Source organism: Panthera leo, chromosome A1, assembly GCF_018350215.1.
Source record: "Panthera leo isolate Ple1 chromosome A1, P.leo_Ple1_pat1.1, whole genome shotgun sequence".
NCBI lineage: Eukaryota > Metazoa > Chordata > Mammalia > Carnivora > Felidae > Panthera > Panthera leo.
In genome coordinates this window covers 203,080,977-203,107,807 of record NC_056679.1, presented here as the reverse complement: position 1 = coordinate 203,107,807, position 26,831 = coordinate 203,080,977, and the positions used below count along the sequence as shown (strand labels likewise).

The 26,831-nt window shown below is 37.4% G+C and overlaps 1 long non-coding RNA gene across 2 annotated transcripts in view; it reads left to right on the top strand.

Annotated features, from left to right (window-relative positions):
* The window catches only part of LOC122226697, a 487,385-nt gene that overhangs the window by 433,713 nt on the left and 26,841 nt on the right, over positions 1-26,831 (top strand). For both annotated transcript variants that reach the window (XR_006205727.1, XR_006205725.1), the window contains exons 5-6: positions 4,080-4,125; positions 6,809-6,887. This is a non-coding gene — a long non-coding RNA (uncharacterized LOC122226697). The remainder of the gene's footprint in view (positions 1-4,079; positions 4,126-6,808; positions 6,888-26,831) is intronic.

Genomic DNA, 26,831 nt, shown 5'->3' with positions numbered 1-26,831 from the left:
TCAGAAATTATATATAGGTAATTAACTATTTCATAGTATTGCAAATATATTTAAATTTATGTTCTGCTTCCTAGCAAATATTTGCTATCCAAGGAATCTATTCCCTTCGTCTCCAAGTTGGATACCTACTAGAGACATGTGGACTTATAAACCTTGTAGTATGACTTAGAAACAAACTTTGCTTTCAAATGTTCTTGTAAGCTTCTGAGTCTTTTTCATTGAACAAATTGTCTGTATGTTTCAGAGTTTTCTTGGTACCATAACCATAGTAAAACATAGACATGTATTCAGATGGTGAGGCTGTAACTGTCATGGGTAACTATTCTCACTGACTGATATGGGAAGGAGTATAAAATTAAAAATTTGAACTTTTTGTAACATTATACTTAATACCTTGTCACTTTTGTTTTATTTGTGGGTCCCTCCCATTAAACATATGGCTCTGCTGTTCAAAACTGGATGAGAAAATAGAGACCAAGCTAGGACACGCAGTTTAGGCAAGAACTGCCCAGGACCAGGCCCAGAGTTGTGGGGTGGGGGTGCAAGAAAAGGAAATTGGAGCATAGGAGCCCGATACAATTGTCTCATAATCGTCTCTAAGTAATTTGTCCGACGTAACTCTCTTCTAGCAGCTACTTGCTAATTTGTCCTAATTTACCCAGAAAAGACTGGACACTCACTAAAGAGAATTACCCTGTTTATTCTAAAACCAAGCCCCATAAACATCATGTAAAAGTCCTTTCTTCTAGGCTGGCTGACGATTTGAACCCGTGGAATTACAGAAAGCGAAAAGTGTCAGTTCTATCGTATCTACTTCAGTGATTGAAAGTTGCCTGATCATGGGAACGCTATAATGCTTCCACGTCTGTTTATTCTTCACCAAATACACATTTGTCTTTTTATTAGCAGGCACCGCACAAAGCTAATAGCTTGTGTCAATCACCTCATACGAAGGAAATGTTTTAATATCACCACTTCACTAATAAGAAACTTATTCTTTCAAACCTTTACAAATAAATGACATTGGAGTTTAATAAGCAAGCAAGTAAACAGACAAAAAAAACCCACTTTTGTCTGTATTTCCCTACTTTTCTGAATTATCTCCTCAAAAACAAGATATGGCGTCTTGATATTCAAAAACTGGGGAATGGAAGAAAGCCAAACTCACAGTCTCCTGGAAGACCTTTAGTGCGCACTGATGTCTGCCTCCTACCTCCAGACGCACTGACTGAGGGATGGACCCTCACCTCATTTCCCTTGCCCTGCCACCCACCAACCCCACCCCAAGCAAGGCTCTGTTCACTAAGGAAATTTTGCTGCTGAAATTCTATTTGGGGGAATATTATGAGTTTACTTTTCACTTAGGATAGTATTACACATGCATTCAGTGGCTGCACATCAAATTACGTTGCTCTCTTTTTCCTTTAAGTCAGAAAGGAGGTAGTGAGTATTGAACAAAGGGACTGCTCTGAAGGTAGAAAGAAAGAGAGAAAGCAAACATTGTTAATATGGCCTCATATCGTCAAATTACATGGCCATTAACTGAATACAAAGATTTCCCATTTTGGCAGGCCCCTAGTGCTGAATCTAATGTCAAATCATGAGTATATCAAGTATTCCACTTTCTTTTTAATAGGAAAGAGACAAAACCATTTGTAGTTTAACTGAGGGGACTGCCTCTCATCTTTCATGTTGGCTTTGACTATGTGCACGTTGTGAATCTGAAAATGGAAATGGTATCTTGATAGTGTTACTGAAGTCTCACTTTGGGGGACTATATCAAATAATCAGAGGTGGTTGGAGAGAAATTTGAACAAGCCAAATTGTTGACTTTTTCAATTTATAGAAAGCCCCTGTGAGTTAAAACATAAGTGATATGTATAAATGGGTTTATTGAGCTCCTTACTGAGTGTATTTTTTCCCAACTTAGTAAGTGAGGTAGTATCTGAGGCAAAACAGTGTGAAGAATGTTTATTTACCAGATGGGGAGGATAAGGCAGCCAGGATCCTATCCCTGACTTGACAGGGATGGTGTGTGCCCTTTCTTTTGGTTCCGCGGCAGCTACTAAATCCTGCCGTGCTTCCTATTGCTGGCTGACAAGAAACAGAAGCCTCTTCCCACAAGTGACTGGTGGCAGATGGATCAAGCCACTGAAACGCTATGCCCCAGACTTTCATCTGTCCAACTAAACTGGGTCATTACAAAGTGCGCTTTCACACATTGCTCCTCTTAAGGCTGCAATTTATGTGTAATGTGAGCAATAGTTAGTTTAATTTAGCAAGTTTGTTTTAGACATTTACTATACGCCTGGTACACGCTGCTTGCTTTCAATGGTTAAGGAAAGGCATGGATACAACCTATTAGCTTGGTGTGTTTCGTTTTTAAGAAGAGTAATGAATGTAAATTTAAGAAGATCTATCACTGAAGTAAATCAAGGTCCCTTGGTCCTCAATTTTCCTGTAGATTAACAAATTCTTTTAGGGGCAGTTAGTGAACAAAGCGATCAGAAAGAGAAATGAACAGGATAAATAAACATTGTAGGTATCTGGGGAAAGAGAGTGGTCAATTTTAAAGTCTGAAAAATTTTTATTACACATATTGAAATTTAAGTAATGGATATTACTACTTCGGGGGATTAGATACAGAATTATAGAGAGGGATAGTTTTGTTTAATTCTTATTTATTTAAAGCTTTTATTTACCTCCCTCGCCATCTATCTATCCACTATTCATCCATGCATCTGGTCACTTTGTATTTAAAATTTTCTTCAGTGAAAACTGAGTTTCTTCACCATTTATCATATAGTCCACAATTAAACGTTTTTATTTTATTTTAAGCTGATGACTGAGGAAAAGCAGCTCTGAATCGAGCATATTGCCGAAGGATTTCCATTCTAAGAAAGCCAGCTGGTGGGCATTACTGCCTCAAAGGGAAGCTGGCAAAATGCACAAACAAAAACAAAAACAAAAACAGAAACAAAAAACCAAAGGAAAATCTTATTCTGCAGCTTTTATCAGCCCAGAGTCCTTGAGCACTTGGGAGACATAAACTGTAAACATTATCTTGATTTCAGACTCGCACTATAGCCCAAGGCAGAAAGAAAAAGTGAGGGCAGTTTGTGGACCTGTTTTCTAGTTGCAGGTGTATGGGAATGTGTTGTTCATCCAACCCAGAATCAGCTACGAGAATTTTTTTTTTTGAGAAAACCCAACAAGTGGACAAATTTAGTGGACAAATGGAATAAAACCCAAGTTATGTTTGCTGTTTTACAGACCATTAGCTGTTCAAATACCCGGCAATAAAACAAATGGTCTGTCCTTTAACTTTTAGATAATTACATGAGTTTAAAGACTCATAAGATTACTTTATCTGAGATTTAATGCAAAATATATGCCAATTATATTTATGTGAAGATAGGCATTCAACTTAATTAACATGTAAAATATGCCTCTTTAAAAACCTAACACACTGACACAGAATGAACACAGTCAGGCACATTTTGGTGACTTGTGCATATTCTTTCCAAGTTAGTGCTTTGGCAAAGTAATGAAATGCTTTCTACTGAAGGAAGAGTCAGGTAGAAATGCCACACCAATCTGAATATGAAATATAAAAGGTGATCTAAGTGAGAAATATCGCTCTATTGGTTAATTCACTGCCTTACATGTCTTAACAGTCATAGGCTGATTCTCAAGTTTTCTGTGTCAGATGACAGGGACCTGATGAATTTTGTTGCAGTTTGGAATACCGGGTCCAAGTCCTTGCCTTGTGGGCATTGGGGACAATATCTGCATTTTTTGAATCTGCAGATTTCACCCAATAATTTGGTCTCAGTAGGTCGGGCAGAGCCTGGGAACTGATATTTTTATGAGGGCTTCAGACAGTCTAGAATCTGCCAAACTTTGCCAGAATGTATATGTGATTTGTGACTAGTTTGTGAACTGAAATATAATTGATCTAATGTGCAGCTCCATTTTCCTAATGGTTTTGGCTCTGATGTTGTATTGGACTATTCGAGCCTATTTGAAAAATACTGTCTAAAGATCATTCCCATCTTTCCCATACTTTTCCCCTCTAGAAACCTATTTATCCTGTCAAGTTGATGCAAATGCCACCACTTCCAGGTAGCCTTCCATGATCTGAAATTACAGCTGAAATTATAAATAATCCCTTCCTACACTGACAGGGATTGGTCTTCTACAGAAACGATTTCAGTAATACGCTTTTTGATGTGGTATGTGTGTCTATTTGAGGAATGTATCTTTCAAATTATTGTGGAGTCTACTCTGAGGATTTTCTCAAGGACATTACCACGTAGTGTCATTATGAGGAGCAGAATGATTTTTCTTCCCAGACAGATTCTTGTATTTTTCTGCAGGCAGTATGGCAGAACAGTTAGGAACATAGACTTTGAAACCAGACTGCACGTATTAATACCTCAAAGTCATTATTTACAAGCCATGTGACTTTGGACAATTACTTAATGTCTTTTGCCTGCCTCAATTTCTTCATTTGTAAAGTAAGGATAAATATAATGCCTATCTCATAGGGTTGTTATGAGGAATAACTGAGTTGATATATGTAAAATGCTTAGAATTACATCCACCTTTTTACAATTACTATATTAGATATTTGCCATTACTATTATGTGCCATAAGTGGTTTGTTTTTATATTATAAATTCTGAGAATTAGTTAATCAGTTTTCTCTCTTCACATTGACTGAAAGCAACTATAAAACTAAGTTTGTGACCTGACCATAATAAAGCAGAGAGCATTTTTAGCCTCATTAGGGCTCTGCTTTTTATCTCTTCCACAGTATTTCTTATCAACCATGTAATTTATGCAATCTTGTATAGTTTTATGAATTTGTGGAAGCTGCTTAATATTCTTTTTGGAAAACCGTAGGGCATGTAAAAATAAATACACATTTCTTTTTATTTATCCTGGTAATTGAGTTGCACAAAAATATGAAGGAATTCAGGGATAACTTCATTCTAGGACAAAGCAGAATATAAAAAGCTGGCATTTAAACAGAAGAGTTTGAGAGGGGGGAAATATTATAGAAAAAACAAGAAAGGTCAATGTGGGGCAGTAGATAGTTTTGTTCCCAATTTTCTTTGCTGTCATTTGCAGAAATTTTATACGGTTTAGTGCAGCTCTCCAGTGTGATCTTCCATAATATTTTCAGTGGAAAGATGGTCCTTTTGCAACAGGATCAGATTTCAGGATCACTGAATGAAATTGTAGTAAAACTAACCTGACAATTTGGAAGCCCAATGCCATATTTAAATAGCCTCTGGGCATGTGTAACACAGCTATTCATGAGTTATTCTTGTTGTTTTCTTAAATTTCTTTGGGTTTTTTAAACTGATGTCTTATACTGAAAATTTTAACCATAAGAAAAACAAAAACACTTTTCTCCTCCCCCTTTATAAATAGCATTGGATGACTAGGGATGGATTTCCACCCTTGAAATCTCTCAAAGGCTTAGAATGTTTCTGTAAACCACAAGAGCATTGCTTCTCCACAAGAGCATTATGTCTGTGGTTTACAATGTCATCTGGTCTCCTTGATTGATTTACAGCATAGTTATCCAGCCATCTCAATTCATTAACTTAAGTATTTTTCTCAGCTTAAGTCACGTGTCCTGTCAAATCAAGACTTCTCTTTAGTTCCAAGCAATGCCTTGTTGCCAGAATTCTGCAAATGCCAGAGTAGGAAAAGATCTCTCTCAACTTCAGTGATTCATGTCTCCAACTTTTATTGAACAAAACTATTTACCTAAAGGACTTACACCTTGTGAGAATTAGTGACAGCGTGTTAGGCTGGAAGGGTAAAGCTATCAGAGATGGCAAAGATCTACTGATGGAGCACTAGAAATTCTTCCAAATTATAGCACGCCCCACTTGGATGGGAATTCTGTGCCTGGAATCTAGGCAATGAAATGTAAGCATCATATATGCATTTAATTGCATATTTAACTCTACTAATATTTTTTATGTGCCAATTTTATGTTTTCTAGCCATTAGTAAGTACAAAAGCCAAGTAAATCTGTCATTTAAAAGTATGTTTCTATTATACAGCAATTATGGGTAATAGAAGTAATTCTAGAATTTACATCCTGGTATACAAATGAGATTAGAAAGCTGTGCATAGTAAGCTACATATTAAAAGCTACTTATAAAAGTTCAATAAAATAATTATGTTAGAATAAAAATGACAGTTGGAGTAACAATATTGTAACAATATTCTTGGATATTCATGGTAGGCATTTAGATAATTACTGTGTGGAACAAAAATGGATCTGGAAATATTTTATTAAAAAAATTCACTAAATGTATCAAAATCTTGGCTGCTAAGACAATTATTTCATCTTTTATTTTTCATGCTATTACAACTAGGTCAGAACTTTTACATGGTTCGTTTGAAATCTGGGGGAGAATTCTCGATCTACAAATGTTAGCAGTCTCGTGAAATATCTTGTTTGCATGTAGACTTCTCTCTTCTGCCCTGTGTTTTACTGAGCAAGAATGATGAATGTTTTGGTGTATGATTTTGCTTTTGGAGTTCTGCCTCAAAGGACAATATTATCAAAGAGTGAAATTTGGAAAATAATATTCAAAATACTTTTGAGAATTCTTACTTCCAGAAATTTTATTTTACTTCTACCACCTTTTCCCAAAAGAACTGGATGAAGTGAAAATTTAAATGTTCTTTCTCTGAGATAATAAAAATTATGTCTGTACTATTGATGACTACTCTTTATGTCCTGTATTTTAAGTACTAGACATTTCTCCTTTTCATAGTTTTTAGGAAAGAGAATAGAAAGGGTGATACAGTGCACAGAATATGGATTTCAAAAGGCAGATGTGTATCTTTTCAAAGGTAATTTTTATTTTTTATATAATAATATAATAATTAATAATTAATAATATAATATAATAATAATATAATAATCTTTCAGATAAAAAAATCTTAAGTTGTTTTGGGGCACCTGGGTGGCTTAGTTGGTTAAGCGACTGACCCTTGGTCTCAGCTCAGGTCATGATCTCACAGTCTGGGGATCAAGCCTCACTTCAGGCTCTCTGCTGGGTGTGGGGTCTGCTTAAGATACTCTCTCTCCTTCTGCCCCGCCCCTGCACACGTGCACATGCTCTCTCTCAGGAAAAGAAAAGAAAAGAAAAGAAAAGAAAAGAAAAGAAAAGAAAAGAAAAGAAAATCTTAAATTGTTTAAAAGTATAAAAAGCCTATTTGTGTCTTCTCCAGAAAACATGGGACATGAGACATTTAATGTCTCACTGAGACATAGTTTTTAATGGAATCAATTTATATGTACTCACGTTGATTGAAATTTTATGTTTACTAATATTTACAAAAATGCATTTAGAAAAAGAATTAAACATACTTTCAGGGTGCCTGGGTGGCTCTGTCGGTTAAGCGCCGACTTGGGTTCAGGTCATGATCTCAAGGTTCGTGAGTTCAAGCCTGGCATCGGGCTCTGTGCTGACAGCTCAGAGCCTGGAGCCTGCTTCGGATTCTGTGTCTCCCTCTCTCACTGATCCTTCTCACTGATCCTTTCACTGCTCTGTCTCTGTCTTTGAAAAATAAACATTAAAAAAATTTCTTTTAAAAATAAAAAAGAATTAAACATACCTTGCTATATATCAAAAGGAAAGCTTAATTGTAGCCCAATAAAAACCACTTATGTAAATTATATTGAAAACATGTGTTGGCTTTATAGATAGATACACTGTTCTTCCTAGAAGAATGCCTTGTGGAAAATTACAATTATGATTTAGAAGAACAAAAAAGAGGATACATCGGGTCAGAAAACATGGCTGTCCTTAGAGTTAGAGATTTCTGTTTGGTTATAACCTCTGAGCATACAACTTGAGAATTTTAAACTCATGGGATAAATTAACAGTCTTAATGGTACTGGATCTGATTACAGCCTACTTGCTGTTGGTTAAACACCTTATGATGGGAATGAGATCTTACTATTCTCTACACTCACTTTTCCATCTTAACTGCACCTTGGATTTTTTTTCTTAAATTTCTGGGCATAAGAAGGACCTCATTAATTCACAGTTGTGTAGATCTCTCTGGCTAATTATGTATGTCATGTAGCATTTCTTTTCTAAATGGTGAGAAAACCAACAGAAAGCAGGATCAGCCTTTTTTTTTTTTTTTTTTGGCTAAATGTCTTAACAGCATCCATAGCAACAAATATCCATTGAAATCTAGCAGTGAATTGAATCTGGCATTGTAGTTCTAGATATGCACTTTGGGTAGGTATAATGAAGCTGCCTTAGCTTTAGTTTCACTATTATGAGTGAAATAATAGTTTCACTATTACGAGGGCATCATAGTGACCTCACATATGCTAGTGTTAGGTAAGATAGAGGTCTCTAACAGTATGAACTGGCAAGTGAAATTATTCGATAAATGCCAGATTTTCTCTTCTGATTATTTTCATACTCTCTGAATTCCTGCTTTCATAGCCAGGCAGATACATCTATTGTAGAGGCAGATGTAGCTATTCATCTACAGCTATTATCACTTTTTGTGCTTGATATTATAGTTTACTATTCTCTGGTTTGTATGCATAGGTTTTTCTTTATTTCCAAAAAAAAAGGATGTTTGAAGACAGATATTTGAAGATATTTTCTTATGCTCTACTGTGTTATATTAACAGAGTGTTGGATGTATGGTAACTGTTGAACACACCTGTCTACTCATTGTTGACCTAGTCTAAGACTTCTTAAAGACTAGTAGTTTTTTTAATGTGTATTCATTTTTGAGAGAGAGAGAGAGAGAGAGAGAGAGCACAATGGGGAGGAACAGAGAGAGAGAGACAGAATCTGAAACAGGCTCCAGGCTCTGAGCTGTCAGCACAGAGCCCTATGTGGGGCTCAAACTTACCAACAGCGAGTTCATGACCTGAGCCAAAGTGTGATGCTTAACCGACTAAGCCACCCAGGCACCCCAAGACTAGTACTTTTGACATATACATGTTCTTAATGTGTGCTCATTACCATAGATAATTAAGAGTTGCCCATGAGAATCAAATAGTAACTATTCACAATATAAAGGATGAAATTTGTGGGTACAGATGAAGAAAGAAACAATTATTTGTTAAAATATGTTCTCAGCTGTACTAGTAAATACCCTCTAAGCACAAATTAAAAAATTGCCGTTTCCAGTAACATGGCCCCATCTGAGTAGCTAATTCTATTTTACTGAGTTTGAGAAGCTGCTAGAGTTGGTGGAATGAATTTCTCACTAGAGATTTATCTAACAGGAAATATCTAAAGAAGATTTGAAATTTTATAATTCACTGAAACAATTACATTAGTTGCACATAAATTTCTCTTGTTTTTATAGCATAGGGCTTCAAGGGGAGAACTTCTAATCCATGTGCTAAAGCATGCAATTTATGGCTGGAATATTGTATGCATGTGGAAAATTATGATTCCCAATTGTATGAGGAGGATTTGGTCATTATAGGAGTATTTATCACATTCTTGACAAGCTATCCATCCAATGACTGAAGACCTTTTATAAATAGCCTATAAGTTGTTACCAAACAGGAAATAATTTAAATGTTATTTTATTTATTCACCATAAAGTCTTTTATTTTCTTCTCTTCACAGCCTAGAAATATAGTATATATGTGAATATATTTCAATTGACAAAGACAGGAAAGGTAAATTTATAACACAATTCAGAAGACCATCTTTGTAATACAAAACGAAGAAGACCACCTTTGTAAATTGGTTTTATGTCTGCCAATAATATTATTTGAAGTGAATGTAAACTCTAGGGTGGGATGTTAGACTTGCCTATGACAGATTGGAAAGAGGATTCTGGAACATTTCAAGGGTAAAAGAAAATAGGACTTGACAGATTAAAGAGATCTGAGCCATGGTCACCTTTCTCAAACTGCCCTTTATCAGATGGATTAATGCATTCTTACCATTGGAAAAGACAGGCTGCTACCTATGACAGTAACCAAAGAGCTTGCCGAATGTGGCCTGGCATTAGTAGGGGAAGAACGAGAAATGTTTATTTCCCCTGTCACTATACTGAGAGAAGTAGACAGCTGTTGGCCAGTGGCTTATCTTAAAATAGCTTCATTAACACAAAGAAGTAAGTTGGAAAATAACAACACAGGACTGCAAAGTCTAGATGCCCAAAAAGTGACACATCTTCCCAAGGAGCATATTTACTGGGTATATGTGAATTACTTTTGCAACTTTGTCCTATTTTTAGTAAAGGGTATATCAGATCAGATTCATCTCCGACTCAGTAAAACTTGGAAAATGTTTGTGGATTGTTATTTTCTTAATTTATTGATTAAAACATTAAACATTTTTTACATTAGCTTTATTACAGTATAATGTTCATAAAATAAAATTCACCTATATTAAGTCTACAGCTCCATAAGCTTTAAAAAAACATATGCCTCTTTAAACAACACCCTGATAACCATATAGCACATGTCCATCATCCCCCCAACTTCCCTTCTTCCTCTTTGCATTCAACCCCACTCTCTTACCCCCTAGCCCCAGGTAAACACTGAACTGCTTTGTTTACTCGAGATTAAATTTGCCTCTTGTAGATTTCCTGAGTCATCCAACATGTTCCCTGCTGTGTCTGGCTTCTTTTGCTCATTATAATGTTTTTGAGTTTCATCCATGTCGTGTGTATCTGTAGTTTGTTCCATTTGTCTTGCTAAATATTAATTTCATTGTATGACAGTTACACAACTTGCTTACAGATCCACTTTTCGGTGTATGCCTTGTTGTGTTGCTTCCAGGTACCTACTGTTATGAATAAAGCTGCTTGCTCTGTGTATACGTAGCTGTGTGAAGACATAGGTTTTCATTTCTTAGGGTAAATACCTAGGAGAGGGATTGCTGGATCATATGATAAGTAGAAGTTTAACAACACAAGAAACTATCAGATTGTTTCCCAGAGTTGTTTTACTACTTTACATCCCCAAGAGCCATTTATAAGAGTTTAAATTGTTCCACATCCTTACTAACACTTGGTATTTTCAGTTTTTATAGTTTTAGTCATTCTAACAGGTGTGCAGTGGTAACTCATTATGGTTTAAATTCACATTACTACATGAATAATAACATTGGGTATTTTTTCATGTATTTTATTTGTCTGTCTTCTTTGGAATAGTGTCTATTTAAATATTCAGTCCTTTTTATTGGGTTATTATCAATATTATTCAGTTACAAATTCTTTACACATTGTAAGACACACATATTGTGAAGAATTTATTTCAATCTATGGCTTTTCTTTTGATTTTGTAAAGGAGTTTTTCAAAGAGCAGACTTTTAAATTGTATACAAACTTATGAAAGTTTAATTTATCTACTTTTAAATTATTAGTGATTTTGGTGTCCTGTTAAAAAATGTTTGCCTACTCTAAGGTCAGAAAGATTTTCAGCTATGCTTGCTTCCAGAAGTTTTATTAATTATAGCTCCTACATTCAAACGTATGATGGATTTCAAATTAATGTTTTATTTTAGTGTGATATAGGGTTGAGTTTCATTCTTTTTTGCCTATTATTTTTTGCCAAGTGTTTCAGTATCATTTGTTGAAAAGACTGTCTCTTAAACAGAACTACCATGGCACCTTTGTCAAATATCTACTGACTATATATGTCTATTTCTGGGTTTTCTCTTCTATTACATCAATCTATGTGTCTATCCTTATGCAACTTCTATACTGTTGTGGTTACTGTAAGTTTATGGTGTTACTTTAAATAAGAGAGTGGCATTCCTCTGAATTTGTCCCTTAAAAAATTGTTCTGACTACTCTAGGTATTTTGCATTTCTATATAAATTTTACAACCATCTTTCAATTTTTACAAAAACAACTTGATAGTATTTTGATGGCTTTATATTTAATTAAGGGGAACTGAGCATTTAAAGAATATTGAACCTTCCAAAACATGACTGTGGTATATTATTCCATTTATTTCTTAATTTAACATATTGATTGCAATAGGATATTTGTAGATACCCAGGATGTCCTGTATATACCATTATATTGCCCATAAATAAAGGCCATTTTATTTCTTTAATTCCAATATATTTCTACATCTGTCTATCTATCTATCTACCTACCTACCTATCCATTCATCCATCCATCCATCCATCTCTCTATATTTTGATTTCTTTTCTTACCTAATTATACTGGTCAAGACCTCTAGTATACTGTGGAACAGTGAGGGTGAAGTAGACAGCCTTGCCTTTTTCCTAATCTTAAGGGAGAAGTGTTTCACAATTAATTAATATTAGTTGTAGGTGTATTGTATTTGCCATCATCATGTTGAGAAAATCTGCTATCAGTCCTGGGTTGCTGAGACTTTTTATTATGAATGGATATTGAATCTTGTCAAATGGTTTTCAGCATATATTAAGGTAATTACATGTGGTTATTTTGCTAATAGGATCAATTACTTTGATTTTTGATGACAAACTATCCTTGCATTTCTGGGGTAATCTACTTTGCTATTTTTATATACAAAATATTTCACTAATATTTTGTTAGGAGCCTTCATTATTATGTTCCTGAGGAATCTTTGTAATTTTATTTCCTTGTTATGTCTTTGCCAGATTTGATTTCAGTGCAATGCTCGGTTCACAAAAAGAATTTGGAAACATTTTAGCCTCTTTTTATATTCTGAAAGGATTTGTGTAAAATTGGTATGTTTTATATTAAATGTCTGAAAAAATTTCCTATAAGTCATCAGAGTCTGTAATTTTCTTTGAGGGGAGGAGATTTTTACTTGTAAATTTATTCTTTTTTTGGAGGGGGGAGAGTATGCAAGGAGGGGAGGGGCAGAGGGAGAGGGAGAGAGAGAATCTTAAACAGATTTCATGCTGAGCATGGGGCTCGATCCCACGACCATGAGATCATGACCTAAACCAAAATTGAGTGTCAGAGTTCAACTGACTGAGCCACCAGGCACCCTGTAAATTTTATTCTTTTAATCTTAAGCTATTCAGATTTTTGAAAATGTATTGTATTCTTGTGTCCGTTTGGAAATTAATGTCTCTCAAGAACTTTGTCCATGTCAACTTGAATTTATTGGCATAAATTTGTTTATTATATTCCTTTATTTTCTTTTAAATATGTCTAAGATCTGTGGTGATAATCTTTCTTTTATTCCTGATACTGGCAATTTGGGTTTCTCTCTCCTTTTTTCTTTATTTTTCTAGCTAGAGATTTAAAATTCTTATTGATTTTTCAAACTATCAGCTTATAGTTTCATTGATTTTCTTTTTTGTTTGTTTATTTTTTAATCTCTTTCATTTCTGCTCTGATATTTCCTTCTTTCTACTTTGGATTCAACTTTCTCTTCAACGTTTAAGTTTGAAGCTTAGATTATTAATTTTTTATTTTCTTTTTCTAATACAAGCATTTAAAAATGTTTTGATGTTTATTTATTTTTGAGACAGAGAGAGAGAGAGACAGAGAGACAGAGCACAAATGGGAGAGGGGCAGAGAATGAGAGGGAGACACAGAATCTGAAGCAGGCTTCAGGCTCTGAGCTGTCAGCAGAGTCTGACATGGGGCTTGAACCCATGAACCGTGAGATCATGACCCGAGCAGAAGTTGAGCCACCCAGGCACCCCAGTTTCTTAATTTTTAAAATTGATTTCTGAATAGATTCATTATAGTCAGAGAACATAGTCTGCATTATTTCAACTTTTAAATTAATGCTTGTTTTATGTTCTATTAGTTTATACTGACGAATATTCCATATGCTCTTGAAGGAGTATGGTTTTCAACATTTGTGTGTGTAGTGTTCTACAAATATCAATTAGGGTAATTTGTTGTTCAATTTTCTAACTACTTTTTATGTCTCCTTACTTTCTTGCTTCCTGGGAGAGAAGTGTTTAGATATTCAACTGAAACTTAGATATGTCTGTTTCTCCTATCTTTCACCTCTAGAAATTCATTGCGTTTTTTAAAATAAGTATCTTCCACTTACCTCTTTATTATGTTCACACGTTCCTTCAAATACGCAGACATATGTAAAATAGCTGTTTGAAAGTCCCTGTCTGCTAATTCTATTATCTCTAATATTTCTGAATTTGTTTTGATTGATGGATAGTTCCACTGTTTGTAGGAAACATTTTCCTACTTTTACACATGTGTAGTCATACTTTATGAGATCCTAACATTATGACTGCTACGTTGTTGAGTCTCTGGATTTTATAGTTTTCCTTTAAAGAGTGTTAAAGTTTGTTCTGACAGGCAATTAAGTGAGTTGTAGATAAGCCTGAGCCTTTTGAAGCTTGCTTGTAAACTTTGTCAGGGCAGGGATGTCTTGAATAGCCTTTACTTTAAGATGGTTTAGCTTTACTGTTAAAGCTAGACCCTGCTAGGGATACCATTATGTACCCTATGTGTTTAACAAGTTTGTTTCTCTTTGGCTAGTCAGAGCGCAAGCATCTCCTAGCCAATGTTAGTTGTAGAAAGTGTTTAGCCTACAGCTCCCAGCACTTAACTCTTTTTCTGGCAGTTAGCTTTCGCCTGGCCTCATGGAGTTTCACCCTACACGAGCACAGCTCGGTATTCAACTAGTCACTCAAAGAAGCTATGCAGATTTTTGGAACTCTATCTCTGCGTAGCACACTCCTTTCTGGTCTTCTTCAGAGGGACTAGCTTGCCCTGCTCGGGGTCTCCACGATTTCTCACAGTCCAGAAAGCACCTACAGGCAGGACTCTGAAGAATTTGTAGGGCTCACTTGGTTTGCACCCTTTCTGTTAGAGATCATAGTCCAATATTGTCTGATGTAAAATGTCTAGAACCACTTGTGTCATATAGTTTGTGTAGGTTTTAGTTGCTTATCATGTGAGAGCAAGTCCAACACCAGCTACTTCATTATATCCCAGAATGGAGATCTACAGGTAAATATTTAGCTCGTAGAATGTTAACAGAGAAAAATGGGAAAATATATAGTGCGGTTTTATTTTTTAAAAGTTCATAAGCAATGAAAACTAAACTATATAAAAAAATCCACTTATAGGTGGGAAAATTTAAAAAAAAAAAACAACAGGAAGATGAGAATAATGGTTAATTCAGGGTAAAAGATGGTGATCAGAGAAGGGTACACAGTGAGGCTAGGGGCTAGAAATGTTCTATATCTTAATATGGGTAGTGATTACAGTCTGTGTCTAACTTAAATTTATTCTTTGAAATATACACATAAGCTTTATGCATTACTCTGTATGTATGGCATATGTCACAATGCAAAAAATATTTTATACACATACATATATGCCTATAATGCTGAAACCACCGGGAGAAGATCCCATCTTTGATTTTGTCTCCTGCCCCTGTGTGATGACACTAGGGAGGGAATGGCTGGTCTTCACAGTCCATGAAGAAGGGTCATGTGGTGCAAAATTTGGTATTGAGGTGGCACGGAGCTTAATAAAACCTTCAGAGTTTAGAAGCATTTACTCTTTCTCAGTATGTAAATAGAGTATTTTCCTCGAAAGGGTCTTCCCTGGAACAAAGAAATGCCTTGTAAGAGAAGTAATAGAAAAGTTTTGGTGAGCTTAGTGACACCTTTAATCTTCTAATTTTAGCATTTCAGAATTTTCCAGCAAAATATCAGACCATATGTCTTTGTTTTAGCCCTGAGGATCCTACTCATATTTGATGTCTGTAGATATCACTAGCAGAGATCACTTTGTCTTACCTCTTGTGTATCATTTTGCCTTATTTGGTATCCAATGTGACTTGTTAGGAGGCAAACCTGAAAGCCAGAAAGGGGTTGCTTGAGAGTCCAAATCACTGTCAATTGCATTGGAGGAAAAATGTGCAATACCATAATTTTCTAGGAAAGAGTCTCTTATAATGTAGAAAATGTCCATTATTTAGTATTCAAGGCTTTCATGGTTAATTAACATCTGAGTAGAAAAAGACTCTTTTTTGCTTTCTGGGAAATGTTTATATTTCATTTACTTTTCTTCAGAATATTTAGTCCATTTCGGTTATCACGTAAATCAGTTTGATTCCCAGCCATGAAAATAAAATTTTCCTTCTGATAATTACGATGTAAAGTTATGAAAGTTATTCCTGCCAGTATGTAGTCTCGTGTGCTCGATGGAATAATTGCTCTGTTTTGGGCTCTGGGTAAGGTGAGTCCAAATGCTTGAACTGACCCATGGTGTAGCTGTGGAACAACAATGTGAGTTCCAGCACATTAATTAGAGGGAAGTGGTAGGCATGGGAGGTTGTTTGCATTTATTTGTTTTGAAGTTTTACATCAATCAACCCAATATAATGGGGTTCTCCAGTGTTAAGTTCATGGTTGAAAGAGAGGAATGTAAGGGAAACTAGTGCATTTAACCCACAATCTTTGCTTCACTGATTCTCCACTTCTTTTTGGATCTCATAAGAATGGAAAGAAAAAGATACAGCCCCATCTAATGGGAGAATGGTGTGTCTTGTTTCCACAGTGCAATGTTTAATGCTTAAGGATATTACTCAGAGTTATTGGATTGCCCAAATCTTTATTAAGAAAACAATCAACAAATTTAAGAGGTCCAGATATTTCAGAAGTGAGCTTCAACACCAAAACCTGGACATGTTTCTTGTGAAATTGCTCGCTGTGAAGTTGTACTGTTCTATTTCAGACATCTCTAAATGAGATGATGAACTAGTAAGTTCAAGGAGTCAAGTCACATACTTCATTTCCATTCTTAACATGGATCCTATGTTTGCTATATGACACTGAAATATGTTTGACTCTTAGTTCAATAAGACTTGTATTGAATGTATTTCTTTACTACTATGTTTGTGACCTCCAGCAAGTTCATTTCTGGCCCTTGGGGCCTGACTTTCTCAAAGAGTGAATAGTATTTGTCTAATGGCCACTCTAGGATCTTTTCTGATGCCAGTTACTGAGATCTGCTTATACTAACAAGCACTATTTATTGAGGAATTAAGTCATGATTATATTCTAGGAATTGTGCTACACAGTGTAAACTCTATGAAGTTGAAAGTCATAAAAAGGGAAATGATTGAGATTAAATAATAACCAAAAGTACAAAAAGTAAATGCCTAAGATAAAGATTGTATCTAGACTAAAAGCAAATTATAGAAAAAATTCATATTAGAAAATATAAGAACTATAATAAGCAGAATGAGCTTGATAATAAGCACATTGAGTCTGAATACAGAGGAAAGGAAGAATAAGATCAAAACAATGGAAATGAAAGTCATAGTACAGCAAACAGAATTATAAAGAACAATAAAAATTGGAAGAGAATGCTCAATGTGCTCATTAGTATGTATAAAAAACTGCCCCTTAAAAAATATTTTTTAAGTGTGAAAACTGAAAGGACTTGTTTCTTTCAGAAAAGAGAAAGTGAATATTGACCCACAAGTAAAAAGACATTTGGAACTTTTTTCATTTCAATAAGAGGTTAAACCTTCAGTAAGCAAGCAGGAAGATTGTGTACAAACAAGTAACATTCAGGTTAAGACCCAGGCTTCTTTGCAACATTAAAAGCCAGATGCCAATGAAACAAAAATCTATGAAGTTTTGAAGCAAAATCTATAATCAGGGTTATATCCTCAGGCAAATAATCATTTTGTGATGACAACAGAAAAACTTTCCTGGTTGGCTAAGGATTCCAAAAGCATACCACCCAGATTATGGGCATGTTCAATATTATGCTAAGTGAAATAAATCATTCAAAGACAAATATCATAAGATTTCATGTATATGTGGAATGTAAGAAAGAAAACAAATGAACACAGGGGAAGGGAAGGAAAAGTAAGATAAAACAGAGAGGAAGGCAAATCATAAGAGACTTTTAAATAAAGAGAACAAACTGAGGGTTGCTAGAAGGGAAGTTGGGGGATGGGCTAAATGGGCATTAAGGAGGGCACTTGTTGGGATGAGCACTGGGTGTTATATGTAAGTGATGAATCACTGGGTTCTGCTCCTGAAACCAATACCACACTGTATGTTAACTGACTTGAATTTAAGTAAATTAAAAAAAACCCAAATGTTATTTTTCCTTGAAATGATCATGCCACTTGGGTTTTAAGATTAAATCGACCAAAACCTGACAAAGCTATCGATATTCACTAGTGATTTTTCTATAGAATGTAATGCTTGTTGTATCAAACAAAATAAGGGTTTGATTAAATGTTGAAAACTGTACTATAAACTCTTAGTTAGCAATTTACCTAAAAAGATCTGCTCATTCAGCAAATACTTATCCACCTCTTGTTACAGAGGTTTACAGTCTAGGAAGAAAAGCAGACCAGTGAATGGACAATCACATCACAGTGACTGGTGCTCTGATAGAGGAAATGAGTGGTGCTACAGAAACACAGAGCAGTCCCTGCCAATCACCTCCAGAAATAGCAGAAGCATTGTGGAAGAGGTTAACACCTAAGGCTCAACCTTAAAGGACACTGAAGAGGGGCACCTGGCTGGCTCAGTAGGTAGAGCATGCGACTCTTGATCTCCAGGTTGTAAATTCAAGCCCCACATTAGGGGCTCCAGCTCAGAGCCTGGAGCCTGCTCCAGATTCTGTGTCTCCCTCTCTCTCTGCCCCTCCTCCATTCACACTCTCCCTGTCTGTCAAAAATACGCAAATGTTAAAAATTTTTTTAAATAAATAAAAAAAAAATAAAGCAAACCAAAGTAATCCAGGTCAAGGGAGGGTCTTAAAGGAACTGAGAGGAGGGAGTTTCACATTGTAGAGCAGGTTATAAGTGAAGGGGCAGTAACAGACAGGGTCAGTGTCCATTGCAAACAGGTCTACTGATTGAAGTTTAAATGCTCTGTGGTCACTGTCACAAAATGCTTAAAAATTTTGTCTTCGGGTTTTTGTTTTAGAATTAATTCTAAAGTTTATTTATTTTGAGAGAGAGAGAGAGACAGAGACAGAGTATGAGCAGGGGAGGGGCAGAGACAAAGGGAGAGAGAGAATCCCAAGCAGGCTCTGTGCTGACAGCCCCACACAGGGCTCTGTCTTATGAACTGTGAGATCAAGACCTGATCCAAAATCAAGAATTGGACACCAATTCTGAGCCACCCAGGCACCCCTAGAATTGAATTCTGATGAACCAATAGAGTACATGCCAGTGGCCCAAAGTTGGGCTCACAGGCGATGCTAATTCCCATTGTGTGGACTATCCTGGATCAGTTGCCAGCCCCTGGGTCCCCAGAGCCCTGGGCTCTGCCCAGCCCAGTGATTGCTGCCCCATTCCACAGCTGCAAGATCTGGGCTCCGGAAGGTTGGAGTTCGTTGCCTCCAGAATCTGGCCTCTGAGAAGAGTCATCTCCTTTCTGCTGCTTTCTGCGTAATGATTAGAACTAAAGGAATGGAGGGTTATATAGACCTACTCTGAAAAACTGGAATTGCACCCTGACTATTGCTAGTTCTGATGTGTCTTATTTCCCCTATTAGCAACCCTAGTCACAAGGTTAGTTGGAACATTATTCAGATGGCAGCTCACCCAAAAGAGGGCGAAGAGATTTCCAACTTCCATCTAGTTCAGCAGCTGTATTCTCCTGCTGTATTGTTCTGGTCCTAGATCGTAAGGGCAATGGCCACTTGATCGAATACAGTTCTCATTAGGTCCCTCTACCTGAGCCTCAATGGAAGACATACTGAATCCCTGTCAGTTTACAAAAGTGCTCTTGTTCCTCTTGCACCAGACCCTCTGGACAAACACTTCTGAGTGCAAGAAGAAGAGAAGTAGGGAAAAATGAGCTAGAATGGAACACTCTGATTTTGTAGTGGTGGATGGAGAACAACATCCCCCAGGCCTACGGAAGGAGTAACTGACACCCCAGGAGGTATGGGGGAGGGACAGTAAGAATGATGTGTCTTTCATCTCTTGCCAAAATAACTTTGACCATAATTTGACCACCATTCCCTTTGACCTTCCTGAGTGGTCTATCAGAGCAAGTTGGGAATGGCTCTAGCTCTTACATTTCCCATACAAAGCCCCTGCCACCTCCAGACCTATGTCTGTTGCTCAGTCATTTTGGGGTTCAGATGAATGGCCCCTGGCTGGTGGTTTGGACAAACAGGACATTTTGGACCTGCTACCCTCAGACAGCCCCTTTAAGAATAAAAACTAGGCTTGATTTTTCAACCCAAAGCCTACCAGCCAGCCAGGGGGCACTGCCATGTTGTACCTCCAACTAATGCAGGTCTCACTTGGGGATCCCAACAATTACTAACATTTTCTTTCTAGGGGTACTATGTGTGACTTGGGATAGTACTTTTTTTGGTAACATTTATTTATTTTTGAGAGAGAGAGTGAGAGAGGGCGCATGTGAGTGGGGGAAGGGCAGAGAGAAAGGGAGAGAATTTCAAGCAGGCTCCACATTCTGTGCAGTGTTTGATGTGAGTCTCAATCTCATGAGTGGAAGATCACAACCTGAGCCAACATCAAGAGTCAGACGCATAACTGACTGAGCCACCTAACCGCCCCTGGACAGTATTTCTTGAGAGGAGGCCAGGCACTAAGTTGTTAGTAGGGCAGTGGTTAGAGCCTTAAGCAACCCAAGAATCACAAAGAAAGTGAGGAAGTCCATGGCCTTATCCAAATTATAAGAATGATAACTTTTATCAAGAAGGGCTCTGAAAGCCATGGGCTTTTTCTTTTTGATCTGTTTTTTTGTGTGTGTGAAATTATTTTCTTTGTTTTTCTCCATTCTTTCTTTTCCTGGCATATTTGTGTTCTGGTTATCCTTTTCTCCTCACATAAGTCATTCCATTCTTTTACATTACATGAGATCAGATAAAATGAAATTGCTCCTTGAGCACAGATTCCCAGCCATTTAGAGCTATCTCCTAGACATATGTGGCCATTTAAATTTCAATTCACTGGGGCATCTAGATGGCTCAGTTGGTTGAGTGTCTGACTTCGGCTCAGGTCATGATCTTAAGGTTCCTGAGTTCAAGCCCCACATCCAGCTCACTGCTGTCAGTGTGGAGCCCACTTCGGATCCTCTGTCCCCCTCTCTTTGCCCTTCCCCCGCTTGTGTGTCCTCTCTCTCAAAAATAAACACTTAAAAAAATAAAAAATAAATTTCAATTATTTAAAATGAAATAAAATTTAGTCACCCAGTTGCACTAGCTGTATTTCAAGTGCTTCATAGCTACTGCATGGGACAGTGCAGATATAAAACCTTTCCATTATTATAGAAAGTTGTATTAGTGATGATCTAGAACAACAACTCTCCCTGTCAACTCAAATGATTTAATGACAGATCATTGCAGAATGTTAAATGTACCACTAGCTTCCAAACCTAGACAAACCTGGGCAGTTACTACAATGATAGTAATTAACTTCCTGGAAATTAAAATGTTATAATATTCTACTGATGTGATACTTATTTTAAGGCACATTGGATTTTTTAAGCATCGTATGGAAATATTTCTATAGTCCCGTTTTAATTTAGGTTTGAAACTTAAATATAATAATTTATGCTCTTTTATTGGTAGAAAAATACCATTTAAAATTTGTTTTAAAGAGGGACATTTGGGGCGCCTGGGTGGCTCAGTCGGTTGGGCGTCCGACTTCAGCTCAGGTCACGATCTCATGGTCCGTGAGTTCGAGCCCCGCCTCGGGCTCTGGGCTGATGGCTCAGAGCCTGGAGCCTGCTTCCGATTCTGTGTCTCCCTCTCTCTCTGCCCCTCCCCCGTTCATGCTCTGTCTCTCTCTGTCTCAAAAATAAATAAAAACGTTAAAAAAAAATAAAGAGGGACATTTAACATATACCCCCTCACACACCCTTCTCTGCCAGCGTATATTCTAGGCCCACAAACGGGTTCCCAGCCTTGAGCAGACTGAACAGTTGTCTATGCACTCATAGTTCCTTTCCATCCAAGTCACACAGTATTATTACACACATAAATATTCAGGTTACTTCCAGCACCCCCACAACACTAAAGGAAGAATATTTGGGTAACATTTATAATTAGATGCTTAATTTTTGGTCTCACCCCCTAACTGTGAATGGCCACAGGTCAAACAACTACAAGCTCATAAACACTTCCTGGACACTCACAGAGTGCCAAGCGCCCATTATTCTATGAAGATAATACAATGGACAAACAAACACACAAATGCATATTTTCTGGACACCCTCAGTCTAGTGGTAACTGGGTCTCTTATTTACTTATTTCTTTAACACTGTTCTTGGCAATGTAGAGCAGCTTTTACCAAATGTTTGTGTAAACTGATTTGAGGGCAAGGACCAACCCTCTAAGTAGACGAATGGTTCTCAAATGGAGTGATTTTGCCCCCTAGGGGATACCTGGTAATGTCTGGAGATATTATTGATTGTCACAACTAGAGGGATGCTCCTAGCATTTAGTGGCTAGAGGCCGGGGATGCTGTTAAACATCCTACCATGCACAGGACTGCGTCTCACAACAAAGATTTACCTGGTCCAAAATTTCAACTGTGGCAAGATTGGGAGACCCGGATATAGTCCAAAGAGTCTTAATCTGGGTTTAGCAAACCCCTAGAGGGTCAAACACGACTTTAAGAGGTGATCCAGTAATTTTCAGGGATTGTATACAAAATGATGCATGTTTTCATGTGCACTTGTATTCTGAGGAAAGAAGTCCTTAGCTTTCAGTAAACATTTAAAGAGGTTAAGAGCAAATGATTATGGGTAATGTAGATCCTCTCTATTGCCTACACTTGGCCTGGAGTCTCAATACCTTTCATTATTCCATTTACATGTTTAAGCAAACAGTTTCATTCCATATTCATATATTCTTAATGTAATGGTCTAACCTGTGATCCCAGGAGGAGGGAACCCTGGCCATTAGACAATGAAAAGAAGCTGTGCAAATAGAATATAATAAGGACTATATGAGCAGGTGCGACCACCTATGAGGAGTGTTCCAGAGGGAGGTGTTATGGGTTGAATTGTATTTCCCCAACATTGAAGTTCCATCCTTCGGTAGCTCAGAACGTGACTTTGCTTGGAAAGAGAGTCTTTGCAGGTGTAATTAGTTAGGATGAGGCCATAGTGGAGTAAGGTGGGCCCCTCATCTAGCATTACTGGTGTCTTTACAAAAAGGGGAAATTTGAACGCAGGCCTGCATACGGGGAGAATGCATGAGAGCACAGAAGCGCGATCAGGGTGAAGGGACTACAAGAAAACCACAAAGGTTGCCAGCAAACCACCAGGAGCTTGGAAGAGGCATGGAGAGATTCTGCCATAGTTCTCGGAGGGAACCAACCCTGCTGACACGTTGATCTGAGACTTCCGGTCTCCAGAATTATGAGACAATATGAGTTCCTGTTGCTTAAGCCACCCAGTTTGTTGCACTTTGTTAAGGCAGCGCTAATGAATCCAGGAGGGGTTATTTTTCTCCACCTGCATAGAATAGACTTACTATCCCTTCTTCTCACTTTGATGCCACCTTACTAGATTATGTGATTAAAAAATAATAACACTGCTCTAACATGTACTGAGAATTTACATGCTATTTACCATGTGTCCACTTTAATCGGTTAGATGATTTATTCTTCACATTTTACTAAAAAGTTCAGTCCTGTTATTATCTCGTTTACACAGATAAGAATAAAGGGGCTTGAGCGGCCGAGTAACCTTCTCCCAACCGTAGAGCCAGTCGGTAATCAGTAGAGTGAGGTTTGGATATCTGGCTGTGAGCTCCACAGCTAATACACTGGCTGTTCTGTTCCGCTCTCCTGTGGCCTTTTGGCATTCAGGTTGTGGCAAAGGACAAGCGGAGAACTGCACTGGCTTTCATCCTTGCTTCATGTCCTAAACCTGGGTCTCTTTCGCTGGTGCAGTTGGCCTGAGACCCGGCTTCTTACCCTCACCTGCCACAAACCTACTCACACCCCGGTCTTCTATGCAGCGTGCCCTTCTGTCTTCATTTTCCTATTGAATCTCTGATCTCATGCTTCTGCTTTCTGAGCTATGCTGGACGTCAGAAAAACCAAAATTATTTTTAAGGTCATGTTAGTGTTCCAGTTATTCACAGAAAAAAAGAGAAAGTTTACAATCCCCAATATAATTTTAGATAATGTTTTATTCATATTTTACCAGAAAAAGGCCATGACTTTAAATATTCCTCACTTCTTTAAAAAAAATTTTTTTTTACATTTATTTATTTTTGAGAAACAGAGAGAGACAGAGCATGAGTGGGGGAGGAGCAGAGAGAGAAGGAGACACAGAATCTGAAGCCCGCTCCAGGCTCTGAGATATCAGCACAGAGCCCAGCGTGGGGCTCGAACCTACAAACTGTGAGGTCAACTCCCATGCTCAACCGACTGACCCCCCAGGTGCCCCTAAATATGCCTCAATTCTAAAGAAATCTTTGCTATTTGCAAATGAAAATTAGGACTTATGTATTTAAAAATGTTAGAATCACTAGTTTTTTATATATTTAAAAACATCTGGATAAGAAGAAAACATGAAGGGGTTTGGTGGGTTTTAAGTAGCACCCTAGAATACATGCCTGTGAGACTAAGTTGGAATATTCACCTCTGTGGTAGAGAATCAATGCGGAAATTATCCAAACTTGTGAAAATCAGAAATATAAAGTATTTGGGATTTGTTTTATAAATCTATTCTAATTTCATTACTCATTATCTCAAATAATGATATATTGTAAATTCAATTAGAGGACTTCTACTAAAATAAGAGGTTAAATGATTAGCTTGATTAATGATATATATGTAGTTAATAATGTGGGGGGGGGGCACATATGTGAACTGACTACTCAATTCAGTAACAACATTTGCATATACTCTAGAGATCTACCCAGCTCAGATCCCTAGTTTGTACTTAGAGACTAAATGCAAGAAGTGTTCATACAAATTGCCAAAAGCTCAAAAGAGGCCTAATGTGTTTCTTGCTTTGTTTCCACAAAGAGATTAATGCTAAGCAGAGGAGTCATGATAGACTTAAGGCAACTACGTTTAATACCCTCATTCTCAATGAGTTTTGTCATTCTCATTCAGTCAACTTGTCAATATAATCAAATGATGGACTAGTTTTTAATTTTTTAATTTTTTTTCAACGTTTTTTATTTATTTTTGGGACAGAGAGAGACAGAGCATGAACGGGGGAGGGGCAGAGAGAGAGGGAGACACAGAATCGGAAACAGGCTCCAGGCTCCGAGCCATCAGCCCAGAGCCTGACGCGGGGCTCGAACTCACGGACCGCGAGATCGTGACTGGCTGAAGTCGGACGCTTAACCGACTGCGCCACCCAGGCGCCCCTGGACTAGTTTTTTAAAAAGTTAACCCAGTTGACGTGATAGACTTGACATAGGAAAATTCACTTTTTTTGTGTGGTAACTCCTGCTTCCAGAGATCTTTCCTCTTTCCCAAAACGCACACACGTACCGCTTGCTATGACCACACTGAACTTCCGCTCATTCCTGAGTATGTCATCTTTTTTAAGGCACCCGTTAGTCTGCAGGCACTAAGTCAACCTGCCCTATTTTCAGAGCTCCTTTCCATGTTTTCAGACCCAGTTCAAATGTGGCCACCTACACGGTTTGATGTTAGTTTCTATTTGCTGCTGATTCAAATGAAGAGACACACTGAAGGGACGTATCACTCTATCTTGAAATAAACGAAGGAGATTTCTGACTGGAGACAAGTGATTTTCTTGAGCGATCATTGGAGCCAACCATTTGTCATAAAATCCCCCACCGCCTGTGAGTCACAGCCTCGAGGAAATTGGTTTTTCCCTACGTTCTGTGCACAAATGGGAAGCTGGGTAGTTCATTGAGATAGGATGTCTCACCTAATATCAGATGAGTAAAAAGATATCTGCATTCGAGGGAAAAACGAGCCAGTGCTCTGACTAGAACATTTGATGAACTCATGGACTACTGACCCTGCAATTCTTCCTAGTGCCATCAGTTGCTGTTCAGAGATTTAAATTTCCTGAGAGGAATCAATAGTCTTGGGATAGCATCACTGATGAAACTGTAGAGATACCCAGTTCCAAACCCACATAACTGGCATGGCATCAGTGTATTAAATCACTTCTCAGGGTGACTCAATAAAAGAAAAGTGACGAGAATATCATTTCTACATTAGAATTTTTGAGGAGAGAAGTAGGGTATAGGTAGTTTCCTCTGGGAAAATAAAAACAAGGAGAGATAAACATATAAACCAGAGTCTGAACCCTGACTAAATTAAAAAAAATAAAATGTCCTCTGTCCTGTCAAAGAAGGGGAAGGGTTTAATATTTTTCATAAAGGGTGACATATGAAAGAAAAAAAAAACACAAATTAGCTTCTAGCTGATATGCTTGACTTAAAATTGTTTAATTTTGTAATACGTAATATAAAATTGATGTGGCCTAAAATCCTTAGGCTATCTGGAACGGCAGGAGGTAACGGTGACCAGGTCCTTGTGGCATCATGGGCTACCTTTGTGTGATTTAGCTGTCAGAACTAACACCATCATATGTCACCTCTTGGTTTTCCTTGTGGCAGCTCAAGAATCCTGAGCCTTGCAGGGTGTGCACTGTCTTGCCTTTTCTTACTCTAATGCTGCCATTGTCATTCTTGAATCTGACCCATCCTCCAGCCTCCCACCCCTTCCAGATCCTTTTCCTATACTCCCAGAAACACCCCATCTGTGATCAATACCATCTCCTATATCCCCATCCTCTTCCAAATCTTTATTTCTCCGTTTTGCCTTGACTAAAACCAGATTAAGCTGCTTCCCCTGAGGACTTTTCAGATGGAGGCTATTTTTTTGTTTCCCCAGGACCTGGCATTATGTTAGATGAC